This window comes from Octopus sinensis, linkage group LG9 (genome assembly GCF_006345805.1).
Source record: "Octopus sinensis linkage group LG9, ASM634580v1, whole genome shotgun sequence".
NCBI lineage: Eukaryota > Metazoa > Mollusca > Cephalopoda > Octopoda > Octopodidae > Octopus > Octopus sinensis.
Genome location: NC_043005.1, coordinates 38,709,013 through 38,730,580, shown reverse-complemented (window position 1 = coordinate 38,730,580; position 21,568 = coordinate 38,709,013). Strand labels below are relative to the sequence as shown.

The 21,568-nt window shown below is 35.8% G+C and overlaps 1 protein-coding gene across 2 annotated transcripts in view; it reads left to right on the top strand.

The window, feature by feature from the left end:
- Positions 1 to 21,568, top strand: part of LOC118764827 — a 1,200,000-nt gene that overhangs the window by 920,829 nt on the left and 257,603 nt on the right. The gene's annotated exons all lie outside the window — the stretch shown is intronic.

Genomic DNA, 21,568 nt, shown 5'->3' with positions numbered 1-21,568 from the left:
CGAACAACACCTAAACAGACATAAACAGTTGAAACTGGCTTAGTTTATGTGCCTGATCGCACAAGTGGACTAATGAAATACAGATTGCAAATATTATATTAAGTAGAATCGCGCCATCTTTAACATGTTAGTGGTATCTTCTTCATCGAAAATTGTTGATTATTCAGACCCTTTACTTGGATGAGCACCAAATATAGACATATTTTTCTTTTAGTCTGATTATTCTCATATTTCATTTTAGCGATTAGTCGCTGTTTGGAGAAGTTTTAATGGAGTGATGCAGTGTTCGTGTATCGAATCGCTTATGTTGTTGTCAAACTCCATTTTGATAAGACTACTACATTTCTGATTATTTTATCCTCTAAAATATTTTCTGATGAGTTATTTTATTTTGATAAGCACGAAAACTCACGAACGTCCAAGGATTGCAAATCAGTTATAAATTTGTAATCGATGGCATTTTATTCCTTTGTCGTTTCTAAAAACTTCTTAGGCGCTAATGCCAGATTTTTATCATTTCAACACATATACACAAAGCCTGTGGGCTTAATCTAAAAAAGAAAAATGAATTTCTTGGTGACTTGAAAAAAAAATTTATCTCTGACACTCCATTCAGTGAGGTACCTAAACACCTTTTATCGACTTCTCGCAGATCTTAAATTTAATGTTCAGTTTTAGGGCAATTTCAAGTTGAATGTACAAGTCTCCACCTGAAATATTATAACCTGAATATAGCACTAATAGTGAAAGTGCATAATGGATTGTTAAGATAGTTGCACTCAGAATCTCAAGAACGTAATCGGACTGGGCGGTGCATTGTGTTCTTAAGCAAAACACTTCATTTCATGTTGCTTAAGTTCGCTCAGCTGTAAATAGTAACCATGTGACAGACTGGCATCCCGTTTAGGAGAAATATTATCTTGGTCACTTATAGACCATGTACACTGGCTAACTGGCCGAGTGTGTTCTAAGACTCGTGATAGTAATGCCGAGAAGTTACAGCATTAACTTGTTTAGTTGTTTATGTTTAATATTTATCCACAGTACTTAAACACGGTAAGCAAATCTTTATTGTCCTATTTGAGCCTCGTTGTGACATCCAGACCTCATATTCGAGCAAACTGCGTTTTCATAGTTTGTTTAAAATATACATTTTATGTGTAAGTAAAGAATAAAACGAGCACTGGTGTTTTGTTATTCGTGCGCATTTTGAAGGGGAAAAGGGCAGATATAAAGCAAATTAATAATAATCATTTCTACTAAAGGGACAAGGCGTTAAATTTTAAGGGAGGAGACTAGTCGATTATATAACGGGTGCTTAATTTATAGACCCCGAAACAATAAAAGACTAAGCCGACCTCGGCGGAATTTGAACTCAGAACAGAGCGATGGGTAAAATACTGCTAAGAATTTCGTCCAGTGTGCTAACGATTCTGCCAGTTCGCCACCTTCAATGAAGTTTATAATAATGAAAAATAAAGTTGAAGTGAAAGAACAGGTGAGGAGAGAGAAGTGGGTTTCTCAAATTAGCAAATGATTCAATTTTCGAAGGGAAATGTGCAGTCGATTTAATCGACTCCTATTAGTGTTGGGTTGTGATAGACATTTTATTTGAAGTCCAGAAAGACGGCGAGCTAAACCCAAATTCCGCCAGATTTCAATAGAGGACATAGGTGGGTGGACCGTGGCGATCTATCATAGGAGGAGGAGGAGAAGGGGAAGAATCACTATTCTGAAGTCAAACAGCAGCGTTGTATCATCTATACTTATAAGATTATATGTCATTGTCAGCTCTAGCCTAGGTTTTAACTTGTCATCTCTGTATTTGGTTGGGACTATGTGGATATTCCATTTCTGCTCACCAGTTAAAATATTACGTTCCAATCGTATGCTAATAATAAACACGCACATTGGTTTTATTTCACTTGTTTATTATTCGCCAATTGGTCAACTATTTAACCAATAAACTAATCGATAGTTTGCTTAATCATTTGGTTAGTCTATCAGTCAATTTGTCAAAGTCCTTTCATCGCCATTCACGATCTCTTCAATAACATGCCCTTTCTACACAAGGTCAGCTTCAGGACGGTTTGTCTTTGATTGTCTTTCCAACCAAGCGCAAAATTGAAATACCATTCTCTTAACAAGTAAATTCTATTAATATATGATCCGAGGCTAATAGATTAAGCTTGTATTCTAGAATACAAGATTAATAGAACTGGATAAGAACGGGGATATATCCAGTACTAGGCAAGTAGCCTAGTTCAGCCTCACTCAAATCATACCAATTGTTTTAAAGTAATAAAACAATCACTCGGCTCATTATTTACAATATTTACATTATTTACATTCGACGGATATTTGTCCTCAACTTGTTTGTTGTTAACACAACGTTTCGGCCCCAGTCTTCTACAGGTATCTTAGGGAAATTTCAAACCTGGGTTCTCATTCCTAAGGTATTTTTCGATGTTATTATTATTACTATTATATTATATTATATTATATTATATTATATTATACTATATTATAATATATTATATTATATTATATTATATTATATTATATTATATTATATCATATTATATTATATTATATTATATTATATTAAGGCGGCGATCTGGCAGAATCGTTAGCACGCCGGTCGAAATGCTTAGCGTTATTTCATCCACCTTTAGGATTTGAGTTCGAATTCCCCCGAGATCAACTTTACTTTTCATCCTTTGGGGTCGATGAAATTAGTACCAGTTACGTATTGGAGTCAACTTAATCCCTTTCCTCTGAATTTGAGGCCTTGTTCTTCCAGTGGAAAAGGTTTGTTAAAGTTGAAAAAGTGTGACGCACTGACATTCACATTTATCATATGAGATAAGTTTAATTTTGGGAAGACATTATTTCAATTAAAGCGTATTTTATATAAATACCTATGTGTGTATGTATGTACTTTGGTGTTCGACAAAAGACCGATAGAATTGGGCTTACAAGGAATAAATCCTGGGGTCGATTTCTTGGGACTAAAACTCTTTGAGGCGGTGCTCCAGCTTGGCCGGCAGTCAAATGACTGAGGAAGGGTACATTGGATATTGCGTTATTAGATGTTCCTGAGAACAAACAGGGTGGTCGTATTTGTAACGTATACCATTACGTATCTTACTCGATCACGGCTCAGCTGAGATTCGGCAACAAAAGGATTAACAACAAATATGAAAATGTCTGAAAAAACAAAATGTGCACGAATTATACATAGAAAATCGAGATGAATTGGTTTCTTCTGTATGTGTCTATTGATTCTAGTGAAAGTCTGCATACTATCACGACTAACACCACTACCATCACTACCACCATTACCATCACGACGACGACGTCCACCACCACCACCACCACCACCAGCAACAACAACAACAACAGCAGCAGCAGCAGAGGCAACGACGGCACCACTGCCACCAAGAACAGCACAACAGCATAACACCACCACCACCATCTGTAACACTACCACCATTAATCCCCATCACCACCACCACCACCATCATCAGCTCCACCACCACGACTACCACCACCGCCACTATTATTACGACCGCTGCCATCACCTTCAGTGCGACCATCACCACCGACAACATATCATCACTATATCATTTACAACCACGACTACCAATAGCAGCAGCAGCACTACCACCACCACCACACCACCACCACCACCACCACCATCACCACCACCACCAGCAACAATAACAACAACAGCAACCATCACAACTATCACCATTACCATCGCAACCACCAACGACGGTGACATCATCTCTTACACCACAATCACCAACACCGTCACCACTACAACTACTAAAACCACAGCTACAGCTGCTGCTGCTACTACTACTACTGCTGCTGCTACTACTACTACTACTACTACTACTACTACTACTATTAATACCGTTGGAACACAAGCAATTAGGTATTTGATAAAGACCTAAACATACTCTGAATTAACTGCAAACGCACGCGCGCACGCACAAAACCCACACGCGCGCACACACTCACACACACACACACACCCAAACGCACACACACATGCCACATAAACAGTTATATACATGCAAACCCTATGTCGCTCTTTCTCTGTCTCTTTCTCTTTTGTGCGTGTGTAAGTGTACGATTGTATGTTTATATATATATATATATATATATATATATATATATATATTATATATAACTAGTCAGAAGAGACATTACTCGCCACTTGCTCATATCTCACACGCTCACAGAAATACACACATTCTCTATATATTTCACTATCGTACATATATGTGGATGTGTATATTTTTATGTGTACACGTATATGTGTGTATATATATATATATATATATATATATATATATATATTATATATATATATATATATATATATTATATATATATATATATAATATATATATATATATATATATATATATATACATATATATATATATACATACATACATGCATGCATATATATGTATGTATATATATATATATATATATATTATATATATATATATGAATGTATGTATCTATGTATGTATATGCATGTGTATGCGCATATGTGTAGGTGTATCAAGTGTATGTACATCACCAAAGCAGCGGAACACACCTTCGCCACCTTATATCTGTATATTCCCGTCTCCACTCTTCTAATAATTAGTTTTAATATTCGCTTAATTCCTTCTTATACTTCAACAAACCTTGCAGAAAAAAAAAGTTTTTTTCTTTCTTAGTATTTATTTTTTTTCTAAATTGCATATCTTCACCACATATTTTTTTTATAACTTTTTCGAGTTAATTATCGCTTGAATTTGCTTTCATACATTACATTAATGTGGTAATGTATATAAGCGTATACATGTGTGTTTATATAGGTATAGCTGCATGAAATTCATACATACTTACATGCACATTTACATGGTAGCACTCCTATTTCAACACCCTCATTCATATGCCGTGCATACATATATATATCCATGTGAATAAAATTACGAATATATGCGGCATACATATACAACCATCTCCTTACAGAAATATGCTTATATGTATTTGGTAGTATATGGATATGTATGTGTGTGTTTGAGTATATATAGTACGCTATATATATATATATTATATATATATATATATACACTCACACACACATACGCACGCATGCGGACTCACTCACGTGTACATATAAATGGTTGGTGCTGAATATGTGAAGCAATGGCAAAATTCAATTTAACTGAATAGTAAAATATATCCATTATAGCGAGCATAACACAACTGGAGGTATGTAGGCGACCAATAGTTTCATGTGCGACGTAATGTCTACCTAAGACATGGCCAATTCACAATATGGTATTTATTACAACAATCAGACCTCCTTGATGATTGTAATGAATATCGTGTAAATCACCCACACCCTATATAGACCCTGCTGCCTACGTGAAACCACTATTAGCGTACATATATAGTTAACTATACTATACTATACTAACTATCAAGTATGTATGTGTATATCCATGTATGTGTTTGTATGTATGTGTGTATAGATATATATTTATATACATACACACATACCACCTACGTACATAGACAAGTAGGTAGATAGATATGTACATAAATATATACATACATATATACATACTTTAATGAATGGATAGATAGCTAAATAGATATCTAGATATATGTAAATGCATTATCTCCTTGGTGTCCTAGTCGTCTCTCATACCAGCATTTCTTGTTTAAACGTCGTCCGCTCAAAAGACAACTGACAAACGGTCTTGTTCTGTTGGGTAGCTGTATTTACCAAGATTCGTGACTTTGTTAGAGCGTTATATATGTGCGTGTGTGTGTGCGTACATACACACACACGCGCATATATATATATATATATATATATATATATATATATATTGCTAGCAAAGTCACAGTTTTTGTATTTTGTTTGGCAACCATAATATACTACCAGCTATATTAAGGGTTTATAAGTCGATATTGTGTCTTATATTTTGTGTTAGTGCAAACAATGCGATTGAAAATAGAAAATATACAAATATAAGTAATGGATGTATATTCGTACTTCAAGAATTATCCCTCTTTCATCAGTACCCCATCAAACCCAACAACTATCTACGAACGAATTGCTGAAATGTCCACTAAGTTTCGCGATGTAACACTCTTGGATGGACCAATTTGTAGAGTAAACAAATTCTTGGGAACTGCGGTGTAAATATTAATTATTAGCAAGAATACAGTGTTTCGTTTTGCAATCATAATATACAACCAAGTCAATATTGTATCTTTACATTTTGTGTCAGCTGTACGATGTTCTCATTCTAATGATTATCGTTATAGATTTTCTATAGAATTCAGAGCGAGCACTGTGACTTACAACGTTTCGTATACGAATACATCTATGTAATCAAATGAATCGTAGATAGAAAAGATAGGCAATGGATAGCTGATGTGATGCTAGTGAAAGAACAATAAATTTTGATATATATATGTATGTATATATATATATAATATATAATAAACATATATATATATATATATAATCATATACATAAACTATATATATATATATATATATATATATATATATATATATATATATATATATATATAGTTATATAAATAGACTATATATATATATACTTTTATTTTATTTGTTTCAGTCATTTTGACTGTGGCCATTCTGGAGCACCATATTTTAGTCGAACAAATCGATCCTTGGACTTATTCTTTGTAAACCTGGTACTTATTCTATCGGTCTCGATATATATATGATAAATATATGTATGCATGTATGTATTTATGTATATAGTCATATAAATAGACATATATGCTTGCGTACGTGTACATATTTGTGTATTGTATATAGACACATAAACACACACATTTATATACACCAAATGTGAAAACTCATTTTTGTTGGCTCCTATCACTGTAACATTTGCAAGGAAAAGGCAAGGTTTATGGAGAGAGACATGGAAGACAGAAGAGAAAGATTATATTGGAGGAAGAGATAAAGTAAATAGATAAAATGATATATGTAAGAGATTAACTGAGTAGAGTGGAGTGAGAAAGCGAGAGAGAAAAATAGGGAGAGTGAGAGACAGCAGGGTAAAGCAAAATGATTTGATTGATTCAGTGACAATAAGAGAATGGGTGAAGCAACAAAGAATAACAAAGGCAAAATGAACGACAGTATTAAAACCAAAATTAAAATCGAGCAATGTTTGAAGTTGGTAAATATTTTGTAAGTACAGTACAGTTGTGGTAGATACAGTACAATAGTGTAAAATACGCAGTAATTAATTAATCAAAATAACTATATTTCTTATTTCTTTATTGCCCACAAGGGGCTAAACATAGAGGGGACAAACAAGGACAGAGAAAGGGATTAAGTCGATTAGATCTACCCCAGTGCGTAACTGGTACTTAATTTATCGACCCCGAAAGGATGAAAGGCAAAGTTGACCTCGGCGGAATTTGAACTCAGAACGTAGCAGCAGACGAAATACCGCTAAGCATTTCACCCGGCGTGCTAACGTTTCTGCCAGCTCGCCGCCTATAACTATATTTCTATCGTCGTTTATCACGGATGGGTGTTAAAAATCATGATAAATAAACCAGTGATAAATGAATCATCTCCATGCACTTTGTAAATCAAACGAATGGTATATTCCATTGACACACAAATTCACGGTTCACAGAAGCGAAGATTTTACCGTCACATAATTTCTTGATCAACTCAACATTCTACACGTCATTTGTATTTTTTTTTTTTTTAGTTAACTGGTCCCATGTTTATATGTAAGCTCGCAGCGCGGACATGTAAGCATAAGTGGTGGTCAGTGTGTTTTGTGTAGTTGAACATTGTGAATAGTCGCTGGGATACGTTTTCGTAGTCATGTAAACTTTTTAACTGATCGCTACACCGTGTTTTCTCATATCAATCCGTGATAAACGTAACATATTTCAAAACTGAGTACACTGTGTTATCCCAGGTGAGTAAAACAGTGATAAACGAGGTTGCAATATAATATCAGTGAATCGGGTTTGCTTAAGCCATTGTTCAAAGCATTGTCTCATAGGGAAGTTAAGGAAGGCGTTCAGTCGCAGATAAAAGCCCAACACATTAATGAAACTTGCCCGGCTGATCCCTATTTTTGTGTCAACGGAGACAGCTGTCATATGTAGTGATGACTAAAATCTTAGAAATATTCTGTAGTATATATGTATATATATGTATATATACATGATTACATACATATACACATATATACACGCACATATAGTTTCTGTCAACTTTTATTTGTTTTAATCAATGGAATGCCAACATACTGGATCACAGCCTTCAAAGCTTTGGTGTAACATATCGATTCCAGTACTTTCGTTTTAAATCTGGTACTCTATCTGTTTCTTTTGAGGAACCGTTTAGTTACTCGGACGTAAACAAATCATTACTGGTTGTCAAATGAGCGAAGCAAATACAATCATAAAGACACGCACACATACATACATGCATACATACATCAATACATACGTACATATAAACATACATATGTACATGCATACATACATACATACATACGTACATACACACATACGTAATACATACATACGTACATACATACATACATACATATATACATACATACATATATACATACATACATACATACACACATACATACATACACATACATAAATACATGCATACACATATACATGCATGCATGCATACATACATACATACATACATACATGCAGACATACATACATATATAAATACATAGAAATGCGACGAGTTTTCACACAATTGTCCTCTACCAGTCTCTCCCAAGAAGTTGGTCAGTTCGTGTCTATAGTAAAAGACACTTGCCCAAAGTGCCGTGTAATGAGAGCGAACACAAAGAAACCTTGTACTTGTAAACCGTGTTTCGTAGCTACACATGGCTGCGACTTTGTATTGAAATTTACATTAAAGGATATAAAAACCTCGAGAGGTCTGAAGTAAAATACTTTTAATTTTATGGTGTAATTCAAATTAGACAGAATATTGGGTTAAATCCTTTTTGGATGGAAAAAAAATCAAATTTGACCTTGGGATGTAAAACCACATCTTCTGTGAACACGATAGAACAGCCTCCAACATTTTTACCATTCAAGGTTTTTAAAATTTTATTTTAGATAAAATCTACATTCTAAATGCTATCATTTACAGCTTTATTTACCTCGGGTTGCATTGTAAAAGATAATAATTTTCTTCATATATAATGAAATTCATAATCAACTTTAAACTTGAAATACTTATTGTTGATTTATAGAATTCCAGGCTGTTTGATACGGCAGAATACAACGTATTAAATTTGAGAATTCTATTAAACTTACTGGTTTCATAATGTTTTGGCGAGCGAGATCCTTGGAGTTATATCATGAACAGAATAAGCCGAAAGTGTCAACTGGATATGATTGCAAGGGTTAATAGCAGTTCACTGACTAAGAGGAAGAAGAAGAATTGAGAATATGAAGAATTTCTCGAGGATTCGATAACCGGAAACTCTGAAGAAATTTCATATTCAGATTATCAATTCTCTACGTAATGCATTTCAAAATAAGATACCCGGAAGGATTCTGTTTCACATTCTTTGAAATCCATTTCTAGTGGAAGGACATGGAGAATTTCATAATATTTCAAATATTTCCTTCGCCAGGAAAGATTCTAATAAAATATAAATCTACCGTGAGAAAAGGTAATTACAGTTACACACGGTCTTGTATTGTGCGGTGGTTAATACTTAGGTATTACCACTTCTCGTTGAAATATCTCGCATTTATACTTAAATGTATAGCAAATGAAGCATTAAGAAGTTCACTGTGAAAACAGGTAGTTTCAAGTTCCGTCTTCTTGCATGGCAATGACTTCTGCACCTTGGTCAAATGTTGTATTCATTAGGCCGACCAATGGCCTTCAAGTGAAGCTGATAAACGGAAAATGTGTGGAAGCTAGTAGTTTTTGTGTGTGTGTGTGTGTGTGTGTGTGTGTGTGTGTGTGTGTGTGTGTATGTGCACGTGTGTGTGTGTGTCTTCATGTCTGTGCTTGCCCTGTCTGTAACCACTACCGCTTGAGAACCAATGCAAGTGTGTTTACGTCCGTGTAATTTAGCAGTTCGACTAAGCATTTCAAGGCGGTGCCTTGGCATAGCTGGGTTCCAGTGACTCAGACAAAGAAAAGGCAAAACTTAAAAGACAAAAGATCGTAACTGAACAACTTTCTCACGTAATTCTTCAATATCAAAAATCCGTCATATTTATATTATATTTGCATAATTATATAATACATCGTTACTCTTTATATAGTTATTTTACTTTATAAATTTTGTCTACATTTTATTTATAGCTGAAACACATCTCTTTTATATTGTACTTATTTCAGTCTTTGAACTGCAACCACACTGAGCCATGTCTTCAGATGTTTAGTCAGACAGTTTGAAACTAGTATCTAATTTCAAGTCCGATGACTATTCTATCGACTCCAGTGCCGAACCACTAATTTACGTGGATGTAAACAAACTGATAGAATTTGTCAAGTGGTGGTAGAGGTCAAACACAAAAACAAAGACAGATACAGATACATACATGTACACACGCGTGCACGCACGCACGCACGCACACACACACATATATCCATAAGCATATAACCAACCTATATCATACATATGCATACATACGTACATATTCATATACATATTCATATATACACACATATAGTCACTATATATATCAGGTCGTCTCATAAATTCCGTCTGAATTTTGAATAAAGAAAACAAGTGATCAAATGTGATATTTAATTGAAATTTAATTATCAATGCACTTTCTCTGCTTATCTCTGACTTCCTTCCATCTATTTACAAGCTTTTGAATCCCATCAATGTAAAACTCTTTTGGTTTCACAGCGAAGAACTCTGAAATGTCAGTTTCGACCTCCTCCTGGCTTGCGAAAGTTATGTCCCCCAAATAATTCTGTAAAGTACGAAACAAATGGACTGAAGGAGTAAGGTCGGGAGAATAAGGTGGATGAGGATTTTTTTGCCAACCAAGCTCTTCGATCTTCTGTGATGTGATCTTTGCAATGTGGGGTAGCGCATTGTACTAATGAAACATCACTCCATTTCGATTCACTAAAACAGGTCTCTTTTCTTCAAAGCTTGGTTCAAACGCTCTTATTGCTGACAGTAGATTTGAGCATTGATTGTTGCAATAGGTAGTAAGTGAATTACTCCTTTGCAATCCCACCAGATAAAGAGAACCTTTTTTCCATGAGGTTTCCTTCTTCGTTGTGGTTGAGCTTTTTACCCTTTTACCAAGCCACTGTTTACGACGTTTAACATTTCGATAGAAGATCAATTTTTCGTCACCGGTCACAAGTCTATCCAAAAAGGGTGAAATGTATTCGCCAGAAGGGAGAGAAGAGCATACGTCAACACGGGATCTGCGGTTGCTTTCGGACAATTTATGAACACCCATATTCCAAGTTTAGGAATCTTTTCAAGTTGTTGAAAATGGCGATGAACAGTTATATGGTTTGAACTAAGCTTTATTGCCAATTCTTCAACTGATAATACAGGATTTTCTTCAAGTAATGTCTCAACGAGCTTATCATCAAACTCAACTGGACATCCTGTTCGATCTTCATCTTCAAGGCTGAAATCTCAAGTTCTGAATTTTGCAAACCATCTTCTGCAAGTTCTTTCATTCAAGCATTCTTTCCCATTAACATGAGTGTATCTTTCGAGTCACTTCGGCTGCAGAATTTCCTTTTTTGTACTTATAAAGCATAATGTGCCTCAAATGCTCTTTGGATACTTCCATGTTAGAAAGGGTTTTAATCAAAGAAATTTTAATTCTATTAATCTATACAATAATATTTAATTAATTTAAATGTACACAAATGCATAAAAATATTTTTTAATTCCATTAGACATTCTAAAATACTATTAAATTTCATTCACTTTAAAAAAATGTAAAATCTGACAGAAATTATGGGATGACATGATATATATGTATATATATATGTGTGTGTGTGTATGTATGTGTGTGTGTGTGTGTATATTATTTGTATTTGTGTAACATACTCCGTTTTTACCGTCCTTGTTTTCGTATACATTCGCTGCTTTCTTCCAAAGAATCTAACGCTCTTACCTTAGTTTTTCCTTGGGGTTGGCCAGATTGGAGCAGTCTCGAGTATAACCAGCCGAAATTGCAAAGATAATCTGGAACTCGACTGAGGAAAGATAAAACTCCACATGACCCCTCCTTGTTTTGTTGTCCTTTTTTGTATCACCTAACTGTCTGGATATTTTGCGTTCTTGACCCATTTTGAATTTTTTATATACAAAATATGTTTTTATGTATGTATATATACCTATACGTAAATGTCGAACGATGAAAATGAGTGCTGAACACTACGTTGGAGAATCGAAATTTTTTATTTGTGTATTAAGGCTGCTATTGATTTCCTGTCAAGAAAAATATCTTAATATCTGAATTTTTCATGCCAATCACATGGAAGAATGGTGTTCGTCTCTATTTGGGAAAAAAAAAACGCAGGCTCATTGAATTCGCTGCGATTCTTCTAAAGAAACTCTTGAATGACATCCTTTTGCGTCGTTATCTCCCTTTGATTTGACCTTTGGGCAGACAGTCATGTTAGATGGTACATTTGTTTGCATTATATTATATTCTGGGTATATGTGATGTTCGCATACTTGTGTGCTGAGGTAGTTCGTCATGGGAGAATATTTCTTCCGTGTGTGGAGTTTGTGTGCTACGTATATTCAAATTTCATGTTTAGGCGCAGATGGTGGTTCCTCCTTGAAGTGTCTTAGTGTGAAATATTGCTTGTGTATATAGGGAGAGAAGATTTCATCCCTAATATTTAGAATGTAATCCGTTGCATGATATTTAGTTTTTCAGTGATACAGAGTTTACATTTGGTACCTCGTTTTTTGTATTTCCTGGGGGTTACTTATTCTACCTTATTACAATGTCCATATCATATTAGATAGAGATGTTACGTTTTTTTTAGCTTTGTATACAAGTTCTTTTTCGAGACAGTTGTTTTTTAGAGGGCAGTGGTTTATAGATCTAATGATGCATTGTCTTTTGCGGGTGTTTCTGGTGTGTTCAGTTTTTATTGTTGTTGACTATTATTGATCCTATATTGGGGAGGCCACTATAGCTATCTTTAACAGTGTTTTTGCTGAAGATCTTGTGGTATTTGTGTGAATGTGAGAAGTGATTGTCTATTTACTTTAAGAATTTCCTAGCTTTGTCATTGGTTACATTCATGCTACAAAATTTTCCTCTGTCTGCGTCTTTTTGGTCCATCTGTGTGTGGTTCAATGTAATTTATACTATTCTTGAAGTTGGACCTTTCTAATGAAGTATTATCGTAAGGGGTGGCCTTTTCAAAAGTGTCTTTATCGGCGGATAGATTGGAGATGCGCTTGATAATGTTCTTAATGACTGCTGGTAGGTGACTGGATCCTATGCTTTTATACGAGGCTTCAATATTTGGTTTAAGGTAGGGTTTAAATTTGCCAGAGCTAAAGTTCATGCTAATATCTAGGAAGTTGTCTATACACAGATGCGCACTCATATATGTATATGTGCATACACAGGTACACGCACACACATATATATATATATATACACACATGTATATCTGATGTATATATATATATATGCATATATATATATAATCAGAGGGGAGATAATGAACGTTACAACAGCTAGTACGTATACCAAACTATGTAAACCAGATGGAAATGGCTGGTTTAAGATGTGTCCAGTGGTTTATCGTTCCTGGAATTTACAGTCATTGGAGACTTTAAGTTCTTTAAAACAACACATCACTGGAACTAAGTAAACAAGAGATTTAACCTTTGCACCGACGAAAAAGTCATTTGATAAACATTTAGTCAATTACGTGTCTAAACTTTCGATCTCAACCCTACACAAAATGATACTACTTCGACAACTACACACTAAAATTCTGGAAGTTTGCATCACCACTTTAGTTACCGAATCTATTTAAATTTAGCTATGATGCATATCATCATTTGACAATATTAATATCTGTTTCTTGCTTCCCTCATTTACAATTTTTCTTTGCATCCATATAAGCATTTACATAGTGTACCCACCTTTTTAAACTCCATTTTCACATACTTCGAGACATAATCTTAAGTCAGTTCCTCTCTGCCATGCTAATCAGCTAACTACAGGCACGAGTATACTAACGTGTCTGTTATTACGCCATTCCATATATTTACTAATTATATTATATAGCTGTAGCTTATTTTTTCTGAAGACGCTTTTTACATTACATCGTCTCTGCAACTACTTTCTCACTTTACTTTCACTACTTTAGCTCCGCACTAATTTTAGTTTAGCAAGAGTTTGCCATTTAAAAACACAATGATATTAACAAAAGTGGAAACAAGCTTCATATAAATGCATCTTCAGAAAAAGGAAATATTGTACCTAATATTAACTCTCTTAAGACTGGATCCTTTCATACATGGCGTTAGATTTAGAATGCAATACATGCACACCTTCAAGTTCAGAGACTAGGAAAACTCCATCCCCATTTCCCGCTACATGTGGAGTTTCAAGGAGCAAGAAGACGATTCTTTCAATATGGAATGAAGCTGAGAAACTACATATAAACCAACGTTATTGCTTTGCTTGCTGAATTCTGTATTACAATTTTCTCCGTTAATCTGGACTAGAAGATACACGCAATGCATGCTAAGTCTGTATCGAGTACACATTTTTCAGCCATGTTAAATGATTTATATTATGTACATATAAATGCATATATACATACATACATTTATACGTACACACATATATATATAAATATACATATGTGTATGTATGTACATATATATATATATATATTTTATATATATATATATATATATACATATATATATATATATATATATATATATATATATGTGTGTGTGTGTGTGTGTGGTGTGTGTGTGTGTGTATGCACTTATATATGTGCATATATAAATACATATACATATATATATACACCTATAAATTTAAATATAAATATATGTGTCTGTGCGCGTGCGTATGAGTGAATGTGTGTGTGTGTTTAGGTATACATGTTTATGTATGCGAATGTGTCTGCACATAAATGCAAAGTAACTTCTCCTTGAAGCATATCGTGTTGAAAATACAACTATATTTGTTAAAAGTTTTCCGTTAACCTTTCCAAGTTAACGGCTATAGCTATTACGAACACATACCTGTTCGTGTTCTGCCCGGTAATTTTTACTTGTTGAGGAAACAATTTGTCTTTTGAATGGATATAGCTTCCAGAAACTTCTTTTAGAGAATATCTTGAAATTTAATGTAGTACTTCAGAATTTATTTCCAAAATATTTCGATTCGCAGCAGCCATTTTTGTCACCAATAGACAAACATCGTGATGGACGCTATATTCGAGTTCTTAAAACTGTAATAGTCTAGAGAATGACTTTTAACGTGTGATATCCTAGGAGAAGTTGATGTCATAGTATATTGAAAATGCATCGTCAAAAGACGAAAACGAATGCAAACGGAATATGAACCTCTATGATTACCGTTGGAAAGGTAAACGTCATCTGCTGGCTTAAGGTATCGTTAATGGAATTCTTTTTCATGTTAGCTTTTAGACATTGTATCCGATTTTAGGATATTTCAGTACCTGCATGAATGAACTCTTATTAAAGCAATCGACAAGTTTCTTTTCCTCACCAACTGTGTAAGAGGCCATGAAAATGCGATGGGCATTGACATTCTTCTTCTCAATAATCCATAAAAGTACGCTCAAATAACTTGGAAAGATTGGATAAAGTGTTTAACAATCTCTGCATAATAAAAGCAAATATAGATGTTGGTTCGCTGTTGGTTGGATTCTCTAGTTACGTTTAATATCACACACACACACACATACACACACGCATACACACACATACACATACACACACGCACACATACACATGCATATATATGTATATTTCGTTCTCTCTCTCTCTTTATATAGATATAAAGAGTGAGAGAGAGAGTGAGAAAGAGAGTGAGAGAGAGACAGAGAAAGAGAGAAAATGAGAAAATACAGAGTGAACGTAAAATAAAGTAAATAGAGGAACGCTGAAATTTACAAGCGTTGGTTTGGGATGGGTATAGAAGCAGTAGGGTAAAATAAACATACTTGTGCACATGTGCATGTATATATATATATATAAGACGGCCTTTCAGTTTCCGTCTATCAAATCCATTCACGAGGCTTCGGTCTGCACGAAGTTATAGTAAAAGACACTTGCCCAAGATGTGACAAAGTGGGACTGAGCCATGAACCATGTGTTTGGGTAGTAAGCTTCTTACCACGCAGCCTGTATATCTATAATACATTAAAAGTCAATATCATTCTTGCTTGCTTGCAATGTTATCCAGGCAAACTGGAGCATAATGGGAAAATACTATGAATTAAGTTTACCCTGAAATGATAATAGGAACGGAATGAAATAAGTTTCGAGTAAATTGGAGCGGTAGTTATTAAGATATTCGGTTTTTGGGGGTATAAATATCCAAAATGGTGCATGATGTGAAAATGTTCCGAATTTAACTTTAGCCTGAAAGGGAAGAAACTCTAACCTTTCGATTAGACTGATTTGGCAACGAAAAATTACGATTTGTTTTTTACAGTAAGTAGATATACATACAACCTTCGACAGAGTAACAGTCATATATGCCAGTGCTACTCAAAGTGGTGGGTAGCGCTCCGGGAACAGCAGCTGCTGGTACGCGGCGAGTTTCCAGAAAAGGAAATAACATAAAATGCTTACAAAATGTTTATGTAATATATTATTTGTTTACATAATAAATATACGGTTAAAAAAATTGTCATCTTTTATTATATTCATTATATATACTGTTTCCGGTATAAATTAATATTACTAAGAAATATCACCGGTCCCTGGCACATTGGAAAAAATAAGCTGCCAGTACGCCATATCAGATAGTTTGAAAAGCACTGATATGTACAACTTGAGCAGACACACTTATTAGTACATAAACATACGTTTACATATACATACACATATACACACATGCAGACACGCCTACACACTTACATATGTAAATGCTCACATACCTACATACATACGAGAGTATTGTAGTTCGCTTGAAGCATTGTGTATTGTTTGTGAAGAATAAAAGTTTTGAATGGTACAACAATGCACTATAATACAGAAAATGGGCTATATACCTGCTGTAATTTAGTCATCCATAGTCTGATATGATGTTTCGGAATAATATTCCTTCTTCAAATATTCTTAGATGGAATCGCTGCTATAATCGGTTTTCTAACGGCTTTTCTTTTTCATACTTGCGTATATACATGCATACGCATGTACACATCTGCATACGTACATGCATACATGCACACATATATACATAAGTAAGCACATATATATCATGAACACATATATATCAGTAAAGGCGGCGAACTGGTAGAAACGTTAGCACGCCGGGCGAAATTCGTAGCCGTATTTCGTCTGTCGTTACGTTCCGAGTTCAAATTCCGCCGAGGTCGACTTTGCCTTTCATCCTTTCGGGGTCGATAAATTAAGTACCAGTTACGCACTGGGGTCGATGTAGTCGACTTAATCCCTTTGTCTGTCCTTGTTTGTCTCCTCTGTGTTTAGCCCCTTGTGGGTAGTAAAGAAATATATATATCATGAACTTCGTAACCTCGGTGTGAATAGCTTTTTTCCCTAGGTTTTATTTTTTCGAGTGCATTGAACGTTATCACACCTCTAAAGGTTTGGCTGCTATTTCTAACACGTCCTGCTACTACGTAACAGCTATTTGCGATATAGGATCTGACCTACCTGTCACGTGGTAGCAGGGCGTGCAACAAATAGCAGCCAAATCATTCCTTTTTAGGGGAAAAGGAGCCGTTTACGCGTGATTTCAATTTAACACTCGTCGAGAGAGAGAGAGAGAGGAGACATATATACATAAATATATACATGCATCTATATATATACATATACATATACATATACATATACACACACACATATATATATATATATATACATATACATATATATATATTTATATATATATATATATGTTCCCCTGCTCCCGCCCACGTTGCTGCACTTGCCCTTACCTCTCCAACACCACCCGACTCACTAGCACCCACCATCGACCCTATCCCATCATCCACTCCTTCACCTGCACCTCCAGCAATATTATCTTTTGCATCTCTTGCTCTCTCTGCAATTCCTTGTACATCGGACAAACGGGACGCCGCTTGGCTGACCGGTTCGCGGAACACCTTCGTGACATCCACCTTGCGAACGACACACCGGTCTCACGCCATTTCCGCTCCACCGGTCACTCCTTGCAACACCTATCTGTGTTCGGTTTGTTCTTACACAGAGGCCATCCGGATTCCCGTTTGCGCCGTGAACGTGAACAGGAATATCTTCTCTTTCGCTCTTATACGCCATTTGGTCTCAACTCTCCACCCTCCTCATCTAACCCCCCTCTCCCCTCTCCTCACCTATCCTTCCCCCCCACCCCTACTTCTTCAGTCCTTCATCCTTTCACCCCTAATCCCCTTCCTTCTTCCCTCTTTCTCCCTCCCTCCTTCCCTCTTCCCCTTCCTCTGCTCCCTCACTCCCCCTCTCCCTCTTTCCTCCTCCTCCCCCTCCTCCCCTCCCTTCCTTCTCCCCCTCCTCTCTCTCCCCCTCCTCTCCTCTTCCCCCTCTCCTCCCCCTCTCCCCTTCTCCCCCTTCTCCCCCTCTTCTCCTCACTACACCACACGACTTCACACATCACATCATATATGATGTGCCATACTAATACATACACCACTAATACATACTAATACGTACTAATACATACTAATACATACTAATACATACACCAACCCTATACATACACACGTCCAGACCCCTCATACGCACTTATACTCTCTCATACACCACACACAACCACACTTATACATACTAATACGTACGTCTAATACATACTAATACATACTAATACATACACCAACCCCATACATACGCACGTCCACACCAATCCTACGCACTAATACTCTCTCATACACACACACACACACACACACACCCTTATACATACTAATACATACACCAACCCTATACATACACGCGTCCAGACCCCTCCTACGCACTATTAGCTGGTCCTTCAACCATATTATCAACCCTATTATCTCCCCTTATTTCGCTCTCGCGTCTCATGTTTGATTTTGACCTCTGGCCGAAATCAGATCGCCATGTTGATTCGTTAGCTACTGCACGCATTTTTTTTCTCTCCTTCTTTCTGTGTTTTTTTTCTCTCTGTGTATCTTTCTGTTGAAGAGCGTAGGCTCGAAACGTTAAAGACTTGTTTTATTATATTTCCTGAGCGCCATACTAATACAATTGTTCGTTTGTTTTCCACCTGCCTTCGTCTTTTGTCTATTTTCATAAAGCTTCCCGTTATATTATATATATATATATATATATATATATATATATATTGTGTGTGTGTGTGTGTGTTGTGTGTGTGTGTGTACACGATGTGGTATCAAAACGTTCCAGGAATATTTCTGATGTGCGCCAACAGATAGCATCACACGGTGTCGTGAGCATGACAGCTAGCAGGGACCTTCATGAGGCAGTGTGCCGTGTAACATCGCTGTGTTTACTTAGCAAGTTGTAAAATTTGTGCTTTTGTGATCACATGTATGCTATAATCAGCGGTTTTCTTATGGACTAGAAGAACAAAGAGACAGGGTGAAATTTTGCGTTAAACTTGGGAAGTCTATTACAGGGACATTGAGCATGCTTCAGTAAGCTTACCGCAGTGAGGCAATGGTTCGTACGCAATGATTCAAGTGGCCTGGGCGCTGCAGAAGCGGAAAAATGTCCTTGGGAGATGATGAACTATCTAGAAGAGTTACCACGCGCCTCATCCCCAGAAATGTGACGAAAATTCGTCAGGTTGTTCTTGAGAATCATCGTAGGACAATCAACGAATTGAACATGCAGCGTAATTGTTCCTCGCCTGCTGACCACTGAACAGAAACAACAATTTGTCGAAGTCTGTCAAGATCTCTGTCACCGTAACGCTGATGACACATCCTTCATGTCGAGGATCCTCATCAGGGATGAGAGTAGAGTCGACAAATACGACCCTCAGACGAAGCAGTAGTCAACACAATGGAAGAACCCTACATCTGCATGGATAAAGAAAGCACGACGGAGCTGCAGCTCAATCAAGAAGATATTATATAATGGTTATTTTTTGTAGGGATGGGTGGGATAAGAATGATGATGTTTTTATGTATTTCTAGTATTGGTGTTTATTGTGTTATGGGTGCCGGTTGATTTTCTAATTCTAAATATGCTTTATTAGGGTCTGTTCGTGCAGTTGCTCAAAGAATTTCTTATGAGGTAAGGATATCTTTGATTTTAATGATTTTGCATCGAGAGTTGGCCCCTCAGTTCCAGACCATCAATCGATAGTTCTACTACGATGTTTTGAATCCGTTGATGGAGGACATTTGGTGAAAGCGACCGTTTCTCTGGAGCGCAGAGAATAGGATTCTTCCCAACGACAATGTACCCTGTCAACTAGCTCTCCTCATTCGTGTGTTTCCCGCCAAAAACAACACGGTATCGTTTCCACACCCACCCTTTCGCCAGATTTAGCACCTGCGGATTTCCATCACTTCCCAAAGACGAAAATGCAGCTATAAGGTCGGCATTTTAACAGCATTGTCAAGGTCAAGAGCGAATCGCCAAGGGACCTCGACTTGCTTACGGAAAACGACTGCCAGGCCAGATTACAAAGGTAGCAAGAACGCTAGGACCTACTTGGAGATGTTAGAACTCACATAAATACGTTATTTTCTTTCATTACACATGACTAGTTCAGGAACATTCTCAGATCATCTCCTGTATGTATGTATGCATGTATATATATATATATATATATATATATATATATATATATATATATATATATATATATATATATGTATATATATATATATGTATTATGTATATGTATGTATGCGTGTATGATTGTATATATATATATATTGTTCTCTAACCAATGTTATATATACATATATATGTGTATGTGTAAAGGAATACAAAAATGGGACAAGAACACAAAACGTCCAGACAGATGATACAAAAAAGGGACAAGAAAAAAGAAAAGGGACAAAGTAAAGTGAAACAGGAGGGAAGGTGAGGATGAAGAGAAAGCCAGGAAATGTAAGAGAGGGGGAACGAAAGAAAGAAGAGTGAAAAGAACAAATTAAGTGTGAAGGGGCTGATAGAAAGAAAGAATTAGAGAGTCGTACAAGATTGATATATATATATATATATATATATATGTGTGTGTGTGTGTGTGTGTATGTATGTATGTATATGTACTTATATATATATGTATATATATATATGTA